Below are 17809 nucleotides of genomic sequence, written 5' to 3' on the forward strand. Positions count from 1 at the left end.
TTGATACATGTATCAACGACAGCATCAAAGAAGTCTATGATGGACACTGCCGACAACACTAGAACTCCTTAGCAATCTCAACAATCCTACCAAATCTATTTGATATGAACCCTTTGAAGCCAGTACTGTTAATACCTTGTGTCTCCATCCATGAAGTTTATTCATTGTAGAGGGATATGGAGTGAGCTGCATGACTTGGAGATAGTAGCTTCCAAATCGCAATAAGGGCCAATGTATGCACAATGACATCCACGTGAGATGAACACTTTCTCTCACGGCAGTTATGTTTGGCAGCTTCTGAACTCCAATTTTCTGTTCAATGTTTCTGAGACTTTATCAGCTGCATGATCAGTGCATTGTAGCAAGTGGTGGGTCCACGTCGATCAGTTCAAACCGTCAGACATTCACAACACTTATTAGCAATGCTGATAAGCGTAAAAAAATGGAAATGGGCAAGAAGTTCTGACAGTGTTTCAGATGCAATTACTCGCAGACGGTTAAAATATCAAAGCGACTAACACTCGTGAAGAAAACAGAAAACTTGCTAGAACCATGAAACTTCTAGATACATATACTGTGATACATGATTCTATCAATATCCTCTCACACTTAACTGAAAAAAACCCTACTTAGCAAAATCAGGGTTACAGTAACGCCAGATATTCGTCAAATGCGACAAATGAAAGTCAACAGTAGATTCAAATGGTGAAATTTGCGTGTGAAGAACTGTGACAATCCATTCAAAATGCAAAGAACCCAGAATCAAACTTTTCAGTAGATATTGCTGCTTTAGGAAAAATAAAAAAAATATGACATGCCATGTAAACACATGTAAACTAATCCTGCTTTGCAGCAGTTTTCTTCAACAAAATTGAATGATATTCAGTGCTGGCAACTCATTATTGGTATACGATACTGCTAATTGTGTTTGAAGTGTCTAATTTGTGTTCCCCTACATCAAAACATAGATAAAGACATATGTGTAGCCATGCATCTGTCAATATATGCTATTACAAGCAAAATAGCGTCATTTTGGCGGCCATTTGAATTTCTGGCAACTGATAACTCGTACAGGGTACTCCAAATCTTCTTATAAGTGTCAAAGTTGTGCTCGCAAATCCAAAAACATATAAAAAAGACTTATTTGAAGCCATGTATCTATTAAAATAAGCTATTACAAGCAAAATGACGTCATTTTGGCGGCCATTTTGAATTTTTGGCGACTGAACGTGTACAGCGTACAGATAATCATCTCAAAAGTGTCAAACTTGTGTTCCTCAACCCTAAAAATATAAAATAAGACACATTGAAGCTATGTATCTATTAAAATATGCCACAAACAAGCAAAAAGATGTCATTTTGGCAGCCATTTTGAATTTTTGAATAGTAGTGGGGTCAAACGTCATCGGAGGTCAAAAATTTTAGCGGATATGTGTTCTACGGCAAATTTGGCCATAGAAACAACTCGTTTCAAAAAAATTATGGTGATTCGCCCAACCCTACCTTCAGTTAACATATATAGGCCTAATCCTACCCAGGAAAATATGTATAAGGTTGTGGTGCTTTACTTTAACACTCTATGTGCACTATACACATCACTATCATACCATCAAGTAGTTTCCTGTGTTTTCATTGGATAAGCACCCTGATTTACCGACATATGTGACACGATCTGCTCCATGGGGGCCAAAGCGGCATTTTTGAAAATTGAGTTACTATAATTATCACCATATACAAACATTAGGCTATCATGAAAACACCAAAGGTCTAGCATATTGGTTCTAAAGGTACGAAGCTTTTTGATGTTTATTTTCTTTGTTTTATTGTTTTTTACTCCATATTTTTACCTTTATCTAAATTTTAAATTTGCCGCCTTTGGCCCCCATGGACCAGATCGTGTCACATATCGTATCATACCGACTGAGCATGTATATACGCCGTATTGATGCACCGTTTCATGTCAGTAAGGACATATGCATGCGCAGCTCTGCATGATGACTCGCACAGCGACAATTGTTTTAGAACAATCATGGCGGTTCAATAACAGGCAACAAGCTGGCATTGAAACACAGATTTCACTGAGATATGCCAAAATGCTGGCTTCAGGGACTGTGCTGGCTGAGCACTCAAGCTTTTGCAGAATTAGGCCTAGAGAGGATTATCATATAGACAGGTTTGAGTACAAATGTCCCACCCAAATATTAACCCCCAATTTTTTTTGCTTGTTATTAATATATGTAGATTATTTGTACAGTATTATGAAATTGTTACTCGGTTCAGTTTAGGGGGTGATCTTGGAGTCCTTGTCACCCCCAAACCTCACCTAATAACTATGTGTTACAAATTGTATAGAACTGTTATGTTTTTTGTTTGTTTTTCATTCAATATGAAACTGAAAGTTTCCAATGAAGTGTTAATTGTGTTACCATGTATATTATCTATATAGCATGAAATATTCATCAGGTTTAAGTTTTGCACTTCTTGCAGTTAATTTGAGAACTGGTTAAATCTGTAAAATATTTTTGACCCATTTTTGAAACCATGCAAGAATAAAAGTGCACCAGCAAACTGTTGAAAAATATCAGTTACATGATTGTACAATCACATATTTTATCAGCAATATAATTTTGTGTATTTGACTCTAGACCTGAAACATGCTCATGCATCAAGACACAGTCCTTTAACCCCAATATGCTTCTATATTCAGGCAATGACCTTTGAATATTTAGGTACAAAAACTCATACTCCACACTCCTGAGGTCAAATTTGGAGCTCTTGCTTTCATATTTCACCCTGATGTGGCAGTGACGTCAATGTGTGGTGATTTGAAGCTGCACCCAACCAAAGGCGCAATGACCATGATGACTTCACTGTCACATCAGGGTGATAAATGGTCCAGTGTTGTTAAATGAGGGTATGAATGAACTTTGACATTAGAGGTGTTAATATTGATTCTGATGTTATATATGGAAGTACCAAGTACTACATGTATTAATTATTTTTATTAAGTACTATATAAAGTACTATATTTGAAGTACTATATATATTATTAATTTAACAAGTCAATTCCTAATGTATTAAATCTTTTGTATTTAACTTAATATTTTGTATAAAAGTTGCAATTTTCATGCAGCTTTAAAAATCATATTGATTTGATATTTGTACATGTAAATGTGACACAATCTGCTCCATGGGGGCCAAAGGAGGCATTTTTGAAAATTGATTAGGCTATCATATACTGAAAACACCAACGGTCTAGCATACTTGGTTCTAAAGTTTTGAGGTTTTATGTTGTGTATTTTCTTTATGTATTTTATTGTTTTTTATCCCATATTTTTGCCTTTATCTCAATTTCAAATTTGCCATCTTTGGCCTCCATGGACCAGATCGTGTCACATATGATTTTACATTTCAATGTTTAGGCCATAGAAAATAATGGTTTTGTTGTCCTCCACCTCTTTGGAGAAACAAGATGGGTTAGTTGGAAATGGGGGAAAACAATTTGTATCTTTTGACCAGCAGGTTAAAAGTTTGACCACCTCTACTGATCAGTAAGCTGTAATATGTTTGATAAAGGCCTTTGATTTTTTTCTTCTTTTTTTTTATTAAATTAATTAATTAATTTTATTTATTCTTTTAATTTCTTTTTCTTTTTTTGGCCAAAAATTAAAGTCTAGGGTCGAACCTACTTTTAGGGTTGGTCGGGTTACGTCAATCAAACAATTTTTTTTGGCCTAATTCACCATGATCTTAAATATTCTCAACCATCGGGGCACAGTCCTTTAACCCCAATATGCTTGTATATTCAGACAATGACCTTTGAAAATTTGTGTACAAAAGCTCATACTCCACACCCTGAGGACAAATTTGGAGCTACATGTAGGGCTGTTAATGAACTTTGACATTAGAGGAGACCATTTTGGCTCTATAGTATAAGAAAGTTTTTAAAGGTGGGTAACCTGATTGACAGCCTCAACCCCCACTTTACCCCATCAAAATGCAGATTTTGGTATCAGGTGAAAGCTCATATTTTTCTCATTAACACATTGAAATTAGGCGTTCCAACTCGGTATATTTCTGAAGAAATCACCCAAAAACTGTCAAATTAGTCTCAACTGTGGTATACCATGGTTGAGACTAATTCAACAGTTTTTTGATGATATCTTCGAAAATATACCGATTTGGAACTCCAAATTTCATAGGTTAATCAGAAAAATAGGATCTCTCATTTGATATCAATTTATTACATGATCATTATGATTATCATTAATAAAAACACTGTAGACTACCAGTATCACGCTGTATAAATGTCAGTAATTCCATAAGGAATTAGCCACATTCACAAGGAACATTTACGTGTTCTTTTTGCATGAATGTTTGAAAGGGACAACATTTTATGTTATATGTAAGTTTTAAAGAATTTGATTTTCCAGGTCATTATTCAGAGCTGTGGTTGCCTGCAGCTTGCATCCACAAGCCTTTGGAGCCACTGGTTTATAATTGATTTATTATTGATATTATATGTTTATTATTGATTTTAAATATGATTCTATTTTTATATGGAAGTACAAAGTACTACATGTGTATATTAATTATATAAATTATTATATTTGAAGTACTATTAATTATAAAAACAAACAACTCTATACCTGGTATAATGTAATAATCATTTGTATTTAACTTTTAAATATTTTGTATAAAAGTTCAATTTTTCACGCAGCTTTTAAAATCTTATAATGGTTTGATACTTGTAAATTATGAATTTGGAGTTTAACATTTCCATGTTTAAGCCATAAAAAAATAATTGTTTGGATGTCTTCCACCTCTTTGCAGAAAAAGGATGGGTTGGTTTGTTTTTCCAGTCTTTTCAAGATATTTTCAAGACCCTTTATAAAGGGTCGGTGGATGGAGGACAAACAACAATTTATTATTGCATTACAGTATCAGGATCATGCTATAGAAGATGTGCATACAATTGCTTAAATTTGTAATGTTGTTTTCGATTGCTCTGAAAACACAGAAGTAATGGTATTTAATATATTTTATGATTTTTTGAATTTCTATTTTAATGGTGTATTATTAATTGTGCTATGCTTTTACGCATATGTGATGTGATCAAGCAAAATCAATCGGAAGTCGGAAATACTGATTTTGAGATACAATGTATAGCCAAACAAAGGAACTATTTCATTTTGTTTCCTATTGTTTTGGAAACCTAAAACTGCTCACATCTTTTGAACTGGTTGTCCAAATGCAATGGGGTTTTCTGCAAAATGTAGCTTTACAAATGCAATCATATACATTTGTACGAAACTGAACATTGAATATGTCCGACTTCAGACTGATTTTGCTTCATGAAATCAATGAGAAATTTGGGGAAAATTAACTGTATTTTGCTAAAACGCTCTTTTATACACAGTTTTGAAAAATAATATACAGAAATTTGGTGAAACTACCAGGGATTTAGTTTTGAAAATAACTTGCTACAAATCAATCTTCTGGAAATGTATAAGGTGGGTTGTCAGATGTGCTGTATTAAATTGCACTCAGTCAGAATTTAGGAATTGAGGTGTGCTATAAATTGCACTCAGACGGACGATTTAAGGTATGCGATAGTATACAAATATTAACTGTCTATGAGTGTGATGGTCAAAATATAATCACGAGGTGAAAGATGGATTGTTCCATTCCACGAGCCGGAACGGCGAGTGGAATGGAACAATACATCTTTCACCGAAAGTGATTATATTTTCGACCATTACACAATTTAAGACAGTTAATATTTGTTTTATATCACTCATACATAAATTCTATTACTAAAATACTATTTAAGGTAGGAAATACATTTATTCATCAACATAACACCATGTTTTGCGGTGATATACTTCACATTTTGGGGTCCACCCCATAACTAAATCGGCGAGTCCAAGAGTCAGCGCACGGCTTGGCGCAGGCGCAGGCGCATTACGGCAAAGCACATGATGGTAAAGACTATCACACGGAGTGGGTGATGGTAAAAATGGCAAATGGTAATCAACCAATGAACTGTCTAGAATTTATGTATGAGTGATATAATGTGTGATTGCACTTGCGCACCTTAGAACTACATGTGACCTATTTCCACTATTTACCTTGAGCAGTTAAAACTTTACTTTTGAGATTTTGAGCCGTAAATATTGTACTATATTTGTGTTAATGCATTGAAATAGCTGTTTTGCGCTAACATCTCTTAAACTCTTGCATGTTTAAAGCATTACTTTGAGCGAACGCTCGCAATTAGAATAATTTGCTCTTAATGATAGGCACTGAGGTCAAGGTGAAAACTAGTAATAGAAAATGGGATATAAAATGACACCAAATTTGTTTTTATGACATGTACACATTTGAGGATCATGATATGGTACAATTTAATTTATTGTCAAGGATTCTGCAAGTGTCAACTCAGGGTCTTGACAAGTGCCTGTCATTTTCACCAAAACTCTGTCCAAAATTTGACCCTGAAAACATCAAGCACCTTCTTCAGGTTCAGTCAGTTCAAATACATTTTTTATAGCCTTGATTTATTAGTCTGGTCTTGTTTTGAGTTCATAGAACTTATTCAATCATTATTTTTAGAATTTAGCATCTGCCAGAGACATTAATCCTGCCTGACTAAAGGAGTAAACTGCCCGTCCAAAATGACGGTTGGATGGGTAGCTAGCTAAGATGTAGCTTGGTGTATTCAAAGATATACATTGCTTACTTTAGGGTGGTGCAATAATTATGTGTACCGGGGGGGTAAGCAATTTTGGCACAGACATTTGGGCAAATTATATATATATATATACGCCCTAAAAAGGTGTAGAAATGTGTTAACGGTCAAAAATTCTTTGTTCTCAGTGTTTGGGTGTATAGAATAGTGAAATTGCAACTTGAAATTTACCTGCACAAAACCCAATGTGTATCAACTTTTACTTCAAATAGTATGAAACAGAAAATGTTTGCGAGCTGGGAGCCCATACTTATCTCAGTAAAATTGAGCTTAAGGTGGCTTTATCGGCTATGGTGTCATGCACAGAACTCCTTGAAAATTATATAGGATGTGTGTATTGATGAGAAAACCTTGCTTGCCAAGTTTAATTTTTTCCAAAAAAGCATTTTTTGATTTATGAACTTTTTGTCATCTGAAAATCCCATTGAATTACTACAGGGAAGGGGTTTTGGCACTTTGCCAATTTGCAATAATTTTTTCTTTGCCCATGCACCCCCTGCCAAAAAGTCCAGGCACACCAGTGAATTGAACTCCTTACTATTGGGCCCCCAGAATATTTTGCTGACAGGGCATTTTTTCTTAAATCAACCACTGTCAAAAGGTGGGGGGGGGGGGCAAAGATTTTTGGTGAAAGGAAGGAAGCACCCATGGGGGTAAACATAATTATTGTACAGCCTCATAGGCTTGGATCCATAGCAGATCATATTGTTAGCATTCAAACATTTTCCCTTCATGATAATCAATGCATGTCTACATGTACTTTTCTTTGCCAAAGTTGTCATCAGCTGAAATCATCTACAGTTCATGATAAACGATAATGATAATTCATAACAGAGTGCATTGTGGGTAAAATAATTATCTAGGTGAGAGAGAGAGAGAGAGATGCAGTGAACTTGGCACTTTGTAAAAAATGCATTGTCTTGCATATTGTTTGGTTTGGGGCCTTAAAGCACTATTGTTATATTAAAGCCACAGCAGCTGTAAGGAGTATCCCATCATGCATTGCAGTATATCTGCATGCCCCATAGCAAATGTATACAAAATATAAACAAGAGCCGCATCGATATTGAGAGCTATGGATAGTTTCACAATACTTTAGGGGTCATATTTTTGCAAACAAGTCTAAGCTTCCCTGATTGAAACAAGTTATTTAAAGTTGAAGTGAGGGATTTTGTGTACATTTTCTATGGCACATTCAGTTCTATTATGGTACCGCAAAGCATAATGGGATACTCCCTTCAGCTGCTGTGTATTTTATAAGCCATATACTGTGTGATTTGCTCGCAGTGACACCCTCAATTTTTTTTTTTAATTTCTACTTTTTGCATGAATGTAATGCCCAAAATACCAAGTGAAAGACTAAGCCTGAGGTGTTTTAATTACAGTCAAATTTAAAGGTTTTTGATTAAAAGTGGGGGATGGAGCCCATATTTTTTCTTCATTTTACCTTATTATTTCGGCTTAAAATGATCAGAAAAACCATGACAGTTGTTACTAGTATTAGGCCTATGTACTCATTTTTGGCAAAGAATAAAAAAATTCATGCAAGGTTTGGGTGAGCATGGTTAGAATTGCCTATAAATGCCAAGTAATAACACTAGAATTCCCAGCAATTAAGTCACAGTTCATCACATGGCCCATCAACGGAGGTGATTGTCTTATTTCTCAAGACTTGACCTTTCCGAATATTACCAACAAGGCATTTTGTTTTGAATTATTAATTTCGTTAATTTAGAAGCATCTTCATTAAATACGTAAAATTATATTTTTTACATCAAATACCAGTGTGCTTTTCTGTAAATAATGATGGTAATTAATAAATATTTGGTACAATTTGAAGTTAGTAATATATTTTATTGTCATGTTCTTTTCATTTGTTGTCTCACAAGTTTTTGAAGTGGTGGTGTCATTGGAGATTATTCTCGGTGACATCCCTATCCCTGCTGTTGCACCCCAGTCAGCTCATATACAAAGGTGAATGTTGCAGAAATATGTGACCCACTCTGACAAAACCAGAAACAAGTCACATTTTTGACATTTCATGATTTGAATACAAATGTAAGCACCAGACATTAAGCTTTAAAATGATACCGAAATGATATAAATAGCATCAATACAATACAATATCAACTAGACTTAGCTGTGGTCTAAGACCACGAACACAGCCGTGTGGTGACCCCTTAATCACCTTTGACCCCAAAATATATGAAAACCCCATAGACATTGGCTAATGTCAATGCACGTGTCCACGTGGCATCACTTTGCTATGCTTTTGTGGCAGAAGGGGCATTTTGAAGGTATATCGTTTTATACCGGAAGTGACCCCTTACTGACCATTGACCCTAAATGTGTGTACACCATATAGACACTGTGTTATAACAATGCATGTGTGCAAGTGGCGTCACTGTCCACGTAATTTGTGGAAGAAGAAGCATTTTAAAGGTATTTCGTTTTATACCGGAAGTGACCCCTTAATGACCTTTGACCCCAAATAAAATAATACCACATATAAACTGGGTAACCACAATTCATGTGTGAACATACCGTTACTGTCCTATGTTTTTCTTAGCAAATAAAAAAAATTGAAGGTTTTTCGTTTTATACCGGAAGTGACCCCTTAATGACCTTTTACCCCAAATCTGTGTACACCCCATAGACACTGGGTAATAACAATGCATGTGTGCAAGTGGCGTCTCTGTCCTACAGAATCTGTGGAAGAAGATGCATTTTAAAGGTATTTCGTTTTATACGAAGTGACCCCTTAATGAGATTTGACCCCAAATAAAAAAAAATACCACATATACATTGGGTGACTGCAGATCATATGTGAACATACCGTTACTGTGCTATGTTTTACTTAGCTAATAAATTTTTTGAAGGTATTTCGTTTTATACCGGAAGTGACCCCTTAATGACATTTGACCCCAAATCTGTGTACACCCCATAGACACTGGGTAATAAAAATGCATGTGTGCAAGTGGCGTCTCTGTCCCACATAATTTGTGGAAGAAGATGCATTTTAAAGGTATTTCTTTTTATACCGGAAGTGACCCCTTAATGAGCTTTGACCCCAAATAAAAAAAAAATACCACATATACATTGGGTGACTGCAGATCATATGTAAACATACCGTTACTGTGCTATGTTTTATTTAGCTAATAAAAATTTTTGAAGGTTTTTCGTTTTATACCGGAAGTGACCCCTTAATGACCTTTGACCCCAAATCTGTGTACACCACATAGACACTGGGTAATAGCAATACATGTGTGCAAGTGGGGTTGCTGTCCGACGTAAGTTGTGGGAGCAGATGCCTTTTGGTGTGAAATCGCGTTTTTGACCCCTGTGACCCCTGCGTGACCTTTGACCCCGCAAGTTTCATATGACATGTAGGGGCACGGTCAATGATTATTGTGACCAAGTTAGGTTAAAATCGATGTAAGCGTGTGAGTGCTAGAGCAAATGTAATGGTTGACAGAAAGAAAGAAAGAAGAACTAGATCTGGCTACAGATCTGGACCTAGCCGGGGCCGGAAATGCCAGTCTTAAAGTTTGACCTTTGACCGGCTATTATGGACATCTTACACCATTAATGGTGCATCACTGTAGCATGTAGGGGCTTTATCCGTCTTCCATAGGCTGAGATACAGCTACTTTTCCGTAATTTTAAACATTTTTTTTGCAAATTTGACGTTTTGACCTCCTTAATGACCTTTGACCCCAATATGAAAAAAACCTCATATACACCGAGAAAATGCATTGTTACAGTTTAAATAAAAAAAATCTACAATGCTTAGTTATGGAGATAAAAATTCTTGAAGTTATTTAGCTTCAAACCGGAAATGACGTCTAAATGACCTTTGACCAAAATAATAAAAATACCGTGCATACATCGAGTAACACTAATGCATATATGAAGTTTATGTCACTCTGGTCTGGTTACGTTTTGAGATTTAAAAAAATGAACATATTTGACGATTTTTGGTTTTTGACCGGAAGTGACCCTTTAATGACCTTTGACCCCAAAACTGTAGACACCCCAAAGACCCTGGTTAGTAGTAATGCATGTGTGCTAATGACAACACTCTGCTATGTATTTTGTAAAAACAGTGATTTTTTGAATTTTTTTTAGCTTTCAGACCGAAAATGACCCCTTTAATGACCTTTGACCCCTTATCTGTGAACACCCTATAGACACCGACCAAAGTCAAGTCACATGTCCTAAGCATGTCACCATCACATGCAATTTGTGGAAGAAGAAGCATTTTGAAGATATTTGGTTTTATACCGGAAATGACCCCTTAATGACCTTTGACCCCAAATCTGTGAACACCCAATAGACACTGGATATAGCCGATGCATATGTGCAAGTGACGTCATTGTAGGATGTAACATGTAAGAGAAGAAGCATTTTGAAATATGTTGCCAGAAGAAGAAGAAAGAAGAAGAAAGAAGAAAGATCCGATAGCATCACAAGACCTAGCGGTGTCCCGGCTAGGTAAAGAACCTGTGAAAAAAGACACAGCCGTGACTAACGTCACGGCTGTGTAATACAAGATATAGACAATTTTGTAAATGGTACCTTGATATTTTTGCCAAATTGCTATTCTGAGTAATAGGTCAATTAGTTTCATGCCTTGCACAGGACTGAATACAGATTATCATAGTTCAACTGTTAATTATTGATTACATAAACCTCTTTTTTAATAAGTACAATGTACTTTCAAGGATTTGTAAAGTCCACTTAGTCCCACAGTCAAATACCATGAAGTTAAGAATTCAAAAATTTAATTTTTTTATGGGAATGTCATCTTTTCTTCTTCGTTATACTGCTTAACTTCCCAGCGAAGAGATAACACAAGCTTAAAGGCCTATAACTCAAAAACATGTCTGGCGACTTGTTCCGGGTTTTGTTGGAGCTGGTCACACATGTTATGCTATGTTATTCATCCTTTACTGGGGCTTGAATTTGTTCCTACATTATGGTGTAGGCTGGACCCCACAAGAGGCCCTAAGGCCACCCCTGCACTATACTGCAGGCTCCATTTGTTGTCCCTATTTTTGTTTGCCCCCAACCCAGTGGGGCATGGGGAGGGGAGTTGGCACCCTGGATTCAAATACCAGGACAAAATCGTTGAATATTCACACTTTGCATTTACTTGTAAGCCTAAATTAACTTAATTTTGGGTCATTTAAACATGAAATGTACACATTTGCATGCTTTATATGCAGCAGTCCCATCAAAGTGGGAGTGATGAGCAGAACAATTTTAATGTTCAGAGACAACAATAATGAAATTTCAGTTTTGTGTAAGCAAATGAAATATAATTAATTGAAATTGGATGGATGAATGTCGTGTTACAGGTATATGACAGTGACTACAAGTTGAAAGAGGCCCATGGGACAAAGGCCCTCAACATGGGAGGGTGTGTGATTGTGGCAAACAAGAACTGATTAAGCTGTCCAATGAGTGTCCATATGGAGTGAACTTAATTCCACCTTAACACGTCTGGTCCAAAAACATCTATTTTTGACTTAAAATCTAAAATGCTAACAGCATCCTTATGAGCACTTAATCACTTGCAGAATGTGTGTAGTTAGTACAAATATATTTTGTACAAAATTCTGAATGTTGATGATTTGTTTTATAACTCATACAAACTTTCTTGTAATTTGATTGGCCAACTACTAATTATTTCTATTTTTACAGGCCAGCTGCAAAAGGACTATGCACTCAGTGTCTGTGCAATAGTCATTTTTCCATTGCACGGATGTGGAGCTACCAAAGAAACGCTGACAGACGCGCAAGCGTATAGTGTGAGGTTTCCACATCGGCTCACCTATTACAGGTGCGGGTGTTGCTTCCAAAATAAATATGCATTTAGATATCTTTTATAATTTATTTTGTTTTCCTGGTGATTTTACATTCGGTGAAATATGAACTGTTACATTTAACTCATCAGCAAAGCTTTGTTGGAACAGTCCATATTTCACCTCTGGAAATATTCTTACCATTGAACTCATAAACATTCAATATTTGTATAATATTTTCTGATTTAGTGAATTACTGATAGTGCAGCCTTCAAACTACAAATGTGACATTACCAGTGCGAAAATACTGTATGTGAACTTTGTTCTTGTTTGCACATGTAAGGTAAACACAACATGTTTTTCAAGCTCTGTATGGCTGTCATGTCATTGTTTTAAAGTGCGTTTAAAATATGATTTGTTTTCGTAATTGGACTAGCCTAGTTGAAATCCATACACCCCAATGAACACATAACCTTTATCTTTCACACAGGGAGTATATGCATTGAGTTACCTGAAATGGGCGACTCTATTTGAAATTAACATCCCTATATAAAGGGAGATTATTTGGTCAAGTCTTCCATAGGGTTTACTGATTTCAACTGAAATTTTTTATGTAAAAAGGGCAGGAAGGGGAAAAACAAATTGACACAATTTTGAGAATTCAACCCTCTGGAGGTACACTTAATTATTACACAGCCCCTTAACATAACATGAGGAAAATTCAGTTGTGATACTAATAATGATAACAGTAGTATATGCTATCATATGAAAGTGGATTTTTTGTCATGTTAATTATATGCATAACTAATAATCTCACCCATAACAGCGCTAGGCCCAAGCAATATGCCATGCCACAATTTCCTCACCAGGTGGAAGTTACTACAAGCTCCTCAATGATTTTGAAGGTTTAAAGACTGCATCCAGCTATAATAATCATATTTTCACTTAGGCTAAAAAAATAATGCTATGAGTCTCAAAACCCTTGGCAGTTTCAAAAACAAAGGGGAATGCTTAAAAAAAAAAATTTAAACTTAATTTTGAATTCAAATGTCATTTGCGAGTGTTCAAAGTTTAAGTACACAGCATCAAATTGTGCTTCACTGGAACTGAAGCACAAATATCACTTGTTTTATACCTAAACAATGCGAGTATCAAATCAAATAAATTTTCTTCAAAAGATTTCTCAGAATTTTATGATTTTAAGGCAAAAAAAAAGGAAATAAAAAATGAATTTGCCATTTCAGCTGAAATGAATAGCCTTATCAGTCAGTTTTAAGTGAAACATAATTAATGAAGAGCTTATTTCCAAACTGTGTTAAGTCCACAACCACATGTTTCTCATTTACTTGTGTGATACAATCACGATTACTTTGACATAAGTAACAATGAGTTGTACCATCAACAAGCTTTTATTTACCACAATGCTGGTTAACAATATGCAGCCTATTGTTCTAATTTGGGAATCAAAGGCCTCACACAGTATTGTTTCTGTGCATACATCCACTGTTTGCTTTGTAATGGTACATCCACTGTTTGCTTTGTAATGGTGCATCCAACTGAAATTATAATACCTATAGCATCACAACCCATTGCAATATCGCACAGGTAAATCAGAAACATGTGTTTGTGGACTTACAAGGTTTGGAAATAAGCTCTTCAAATACATAAATAAAAGAAAGCAAACAGTATTAGTGTCAAACAAAAACAAAGATGTTTATTTTTCTTCATTTTGGTAGTAGAAGTTTGTTTACATAGATAAAATGTTGCTATGGAAAAGGTTATTATCCACTGTTGGTATGACAGTGATTATTATCATAATAACTGTTGCAGTGACCCCAGACAAACAAGTACCTAGACCTATGACTTTGGTTTGCGTAGTGAAGTCAACACTGCTTAGCAACGATTTTGACAAGGACGCACCCCGGACGCAAACAAGCAGACATGTTCGCGTCTATAGAACATGTTGCATTTGGCGAGGCGATAACGGCGCAGCAATCACGCATAAACGATCACGTTTTTTCGTTCCAGACATGAACGCTTATTTCTCGCGTCCGACCACCGACCAAAATCACCTTGGATACGTGGCATCACCTACTGCCATGGTTAAGGATGGGCAGTCATAGGTCTAGGTGGTATGTCTATGGCAGTGACAAGGTTAGCATCATAAGTACTGCCATATCTGTTAATGAAGGCCAATCATTCCATGAAGTGCACCAGACAAATCTGCATTGCTTGCTTTGTATACTATAGGGTCCACAACTTATAAGTTCCCCAAAAATACTTTTTAAAATAAATCGAAAAATATTTGACAAAATGCAAACGTGTGACCTTTGAAATCAAAACTTCAGTAATAGAGGCCTCAGTTTATCCTCCTATGCAAAAATCCCCCACCCCTTTTCAAATTTTGTTGGGACTATGATAGTTATGATAATAATTATTGTGTTCCCATATGATGTTTACCTTTTGTAAGAGAGAATGTACGAAGCTTTTAATAAATATTGCACATTTTGAAACTTGATATATACACATAACTTCAAATTATTTACAAACAATTGCACCAACTTTAGTGAATACTGCAATCACACACACATTTGTGCTGATTAAAGCCATATTGTAAGATTTTCTCACAAAACCATCCTCAATTTTTTTTAGACATCTGGATTTTTACACTAATTTAATGTACTTTGATTAACCTGAAAATTAATACCCTGAAAAATCTCAGCTTAAAAATGCTGTATTTTTGACCAAATCTGAGATTTAATGATAAACCGTCTTTTCATGTTTTTTTTTCATTATGATCGAGCACATTTGTGATACCCATATAACACTGTATGTACACAGCATGCGGGAAGGTCATAACACATCAAAAGAACCAAACTCAGTCACAATAGACAGAGTGACGTGCATTGCCATATGCGCTGGTAATAAATAGCAATTTTTGTTTTTTGTTTTGAATAATCTGTGCAGGTCCAAATTTAAAAATGGACATATCTGACTGAATACTAACATTTTGTGGAAAAGAAATGAAGAGCTTTGTTTCAAAACCCCTTACATCCACTTGAGCAATTTTGACAAAACATCACAAAATCATCAAAAAAATCACTAATATAAGGGGGTCTGCAACAAAAGCAGTTTTTGGTGGCATCCAAATCAGGACATATTTGTCGGTGACATCCTATAAACGAAAGTCCTTTCGTTGGCGGAAGGAGTCAGAAAGTCTGATTACATTTGTAAAAAACTAGTTAAAATATCGGTAAGGTTGACGTTTTGAGGTTGCAATTTTCAATATTTCACACTTACTTTACAGGGAGGCCTAAGGGAGGGAGGGGCCAGCTTCCTAACAAACGCACTTTTGTTTATAGGACATCATCGAACTTTTGGGTTGTTCCCTAACACAGATATTTTTCTTTCTAGTGCAGACAAAGAACAGTAAGATTTCTTTAAAATGTTTATAAATTTGTATTCTTGCTGTACTACATGTACATGTACACACATGTAAATTACTGAACAAATTTTAGGCTTTTGTGTGAAATGGGATTTATAATTGGAAGGATTGATGGTTGCAGTGGAGGACATATCCAAGTGCATAAAGTTGTAAAATATATATGCACATGTAGGATATATACAAACTAAGGATTAGGGAACTTTGCTTTTGTTTGTTTGAAACTTATGGAGTATATTAGCAGTTCTTATGTCATTTTCATTTATGTATACTCGAATATTTGCAAGGTATAAAAAAAATGAACAGATTGGACCATTTGATAAATAAAACTTCTGAGCACTTGGATACTTCTTCTACCGCAATTTAAAAACAACTTTGGTCATTGTAAAAATCCTTTGAGGTCGAAGTATTTGACATGTACAGTATCATATCAGGATAAGTTGTCTGAGAGGACAAAGACTAAAAAAAATCCTGGTGCCGCAGAGTCTTAGCCAGAAATCAGAAACCACCTGTCCATTCTATACCAAAATTTGACCCTCAAATATGAAACAACTTGTTTATACCCATTGTCACTGGGTTCAAATAATATAATTTGTTTGAAAAAAGCTTCTAGTACATCAATTCTTGATATAGATTTGTTTCATTTATGTTGAGTTAAGGGATCTAAAATGAGCGTTTATTGCATTTCGACAGTATTTTTTGTGGGACATGAGAGCACCTCAGACATATATCGAATTGCATTCTGAATACGAAGCATGTATTTCTGCTATCAAATAATTTTCATTTTTGAAAATCACAATATAATACAAATTTTATGACAAATTATAAAAATTTGATATTTTTCAAATTTTTGATATATAACAGTCCTCGAAGTAAATTATATAAATCTAATGATATATTCTTAAAGTGTATGTAGCAGGGAGGAAAAGCCGATGGTCAATTGAAAATTTTGACCTTTCATATTGAAGATATAGATTTTTTTCCCAAAAGACCTAATTATTTTTGGTGTTTTGGGAAAAAATATCCATATCTTCAATACGAAAGGTCAAAATTTTCAATTGATCGTCGACATTCATCCCACCTACATACGTTAATATAAATCATCAGATTTATAAAGTTTACTTCGAGTACTGTTAAATATCAAAAATATCAATTTTTAATGATTTGCCATAAAATGTGTATTAAATTGCGAATTTCAAAAAACCAAAATTATTTGATATCAGAATGACATTCTTCGTATTCAGAATGCAATTCGATATGTCTGATGTGCTCTAATGTCCCAAAATAAATACTGTCCAAATGTTCATACCCCAGCCCTTAAGGCAAGAAAATTTACCATTAAATCCTTCAATACATTTTCTATTATCCGGGCTGCCCATTATTTGAAATCATGCTCTCTGATATGTTAAAACACATCACATGAGAGCCCTTTATTCTGCAATAATGGGTCAGGTGTCATAACACATTCTACACATAGCATAGCATTACACTTGGTTATGCATACAATATTTCTGCAATACGCACTTCAGTTCGTCGGTCGCAACACATAGTCATTGTGGCGTAGAGTGATTTTGGTAATTTTTAGGAAATTTGGTCCAACGTTTTTAAATATCAAGTTCTTCAAGTAAGAAAGCTCAACTAAACTTAATTAATTAATAACTTTAATTAATTAATTGACTTATGTTAACAATTCCGTAAGAATCCAATATCTTCCGTTTCACAAACTGACGTACGATCAACATACGCCACTATGTGAAACTCACAAAAATCGACATTTAGGCAGAATCAGCATCATCCGTCAATAATGTG

Source organism: Amphiura filiformis, chromosome 2 (assembly GCF_039555335.1).
Source record: "Amphiura filiformis chromosome 2, Afil_fr2py, whole genome shotgun sequence".
Lineage (NCBI taxonomy): Eukaryota > Metazoa > Echinodermata > Ophiuroidea > Amphilepidida > Amphiuridae > Amphiura > Amphiura filiformis.